This window comes from Notothenia coriiceps, unplaced genomic scaffold (assembly GCF_000735185.1).
Source record: "Notothenia coriiceps isolate Sejong01 unplaced genomic scaffold, NC01 NC01_scaffold00006204, whole genome shotgun sequence".
Lineage (NCBI taxonomy): Eukaryota > Metazoa > Chordata > Actinopteri > Perciformes > Nototheniidae > Notothenia > Notothenia coriiceps.
This window is the reverse complement of record NW_011338905.1, coordinates 1-2,370: the sequence shown is the minus strand read 5'-3', so window position 1 is coordinate 2,370 and position 2,370 is coordinate 1. Positions and strand designations below refer to the sequence as shown.

Genomic DNA, 2,370 nt, shown 5'->3' with positions numbered 1-2,370 from the left:
TCAGATGACGTCAAATCCAACGGGATGCCATAAATAAACTACACAGAATCACACTACACACCTACGCAATGATTACATTCAGGCAGACTGTAGAATACAACCTCTTTGGACAATTGATATACTTATTGAAAACAAGCTACAAAATGTAATACCTTGGAAAATGCCCTTTAATACTTTTCAATAGCCTTCATTTTCGCTAAATTGATTCATCAACTTTTAATACTTTTTAAGACCCCGCGGACACCCTGAATAGCTACTGAAAGATGCCCACTTGAACGACTTATTTTAATATAAACATGGATTTATGTCAAAAAAACGTATTTGGGTTTCTGTTGATTTTAAAGAAACAATCTCTTGGCTTTCAGAATATGAAACCCTTATGGCCTAAAACTTTCTAGAGCAAAATAACTTACTTGGTCGAGTTGTGGCTCAAATCGAAATACATTTTTAAAGGCTTGTAAAGGGAGAGCGATAAAATCAGATGATATGGATCAGATAAGATTTGATCACAAGGAATAGTTATGCTAACTAATGTTTGAACTAGTAGCATAACGGCTCAATGTGGCTGATTTGAAGAAGCAGATCTCAAAATATTCACTAAAAACTTTCAGCCGTTGCATAACGTCTCCACATCTGGATTTGGACAAATGAAAGGCAAAGGCTCTGCAGGTCACATATTGATATGAGATGTATGTACACACACTGGAATACACTCCAACATGTGCTGTGCACTCAGTGGAAACAACTGTACCTCGACACATGGCTGGGCAGATATGTTCGTGCCAGAAAAGCAGCCTCTGGCAACCGATGTGTTGCGATGAGAAGGTCCAGACATTTGTCCAATCTGGGCAAAAACAGAAAAACGGTAACAAAATAAAACACATAGAAAAATATAGAAAAGTTGATTCAAACATGTTCCTCTTCTTCACTCACCGTCCCTGCAGGAAGTAGGTGAGGAAGGCCACGTTGGTCTTCCCATCTCTTTCCGCTCCCTCGGCTAATTTTCCAACCATGTTAGAGTTGCCCGAGGCGGTGGCCAGCAGCAATAATCCCCCATAATCCTGTGCGTTGTGCAGACACTCCTGCGCCAAGCCAAACTGGCACTTTGTAGTAGCGAGCTCCGCCAGTTGCTTCCATTTCTGCTCCGACTGGAAGCCCGACATGCCGAGGTGCCAAAGAGACAGGAGAGAGGATTATCACAGGGGGAGCATGAACCCCAACAACAACAACAACAACAACAACAACAACAACAACACTGTGGAGCACTTACTGGGTTACTACTCCGTCTGTGAGACCTGTTTAATCCTGCATATTAAACAGCCACTAAATCAGGGTTGCCAACTTTGGGTACCTGGCTGGAGTGAGATTTTGATATCATGGGTTTAATTACACATATGAGCACTAAATGACTGCTATCGTATCAGCAGCGGGACCTTAGCATATATATAGGATATATATACAAATATACGATATTGGACACAAACTATAAAGGGCACAACGTTTCATTCACTAATGAAAGTCAAACACGTTTTTTTCCACTGTGTTATTGTTTGCCTGTCGCGATAAGCAATTCATTGACTTATCGTACGATAAATAAAAATGAACTCGGTAAATTTCCATTTACATGAGGATGTGACTAGCAGTTTGAAAGGATGTACTTGAATTATTATTATATATTATCATGATGTCAGTGGTTTAAAATGGTCATACAACGGTGCCGACAATATTATCGTTTATCGCAATCATTTCCGGGAAAATGTATCCAACAAAATTAATTATCGTGAGAGGCCTATACATGAAACACACACACACAAACAAATCTACAGGCTGACTCCAAACTGCCAAATATATTAATTAACGCACTCTCACTCTCATATAGCCTTTGACTCTGTTTTGGCCTAGTAGAACAATAAGCAGCAGACTTTTACTTTTGTATAATTTCTACTGGATCTTAGATCTGCGCATGTGCAGTACGGGTCGGGGATTGACCAACCGGCTCCCTCTGCTGTCAACTCAACATTGTAAATAACCAACCAAAAACGATCGCCGGTTCATCTTGTTTTTGGCGTGAGAATAGTTTGGGCAGCGTGAGAGCGTGACATTGAGATCTCGCAATACTTTTTCGAGATCTCGCAAAACCCGTTGCAGTTTGTAGACGGTCCCTAAGCTCTCTCCCTCCTGCAGCTGCAGANCAGTCTGCCTGAATGTAATCATTGCGTAGGTGTGTAGTGTGATTCTGTGTAGTTTATTTATGGCATCCCGTTGGATTTGACGTCATCTTCAGATGACGTCAAATCCAACGGGATGCCATAAATAAACTACACAGAATCACACTACACACCTACGCAATGATTACATTCAGGCAGACTG

General features: G+C 40.9%; 1 pseudogene; it reads right to left on the bottom strand.

Annotated features, from left to right (window-relative positions):
* Positions 1 to 751: 751 nt before the first annotated feature.
* Positions 752 to 1,280, bottom strand: LOC104943555 (coatomer subunit beta' pseudogene; annotated as a pseudogene).
* Positions 1,281 to 2,370: the final 1,090 nt, after the last annotated feature.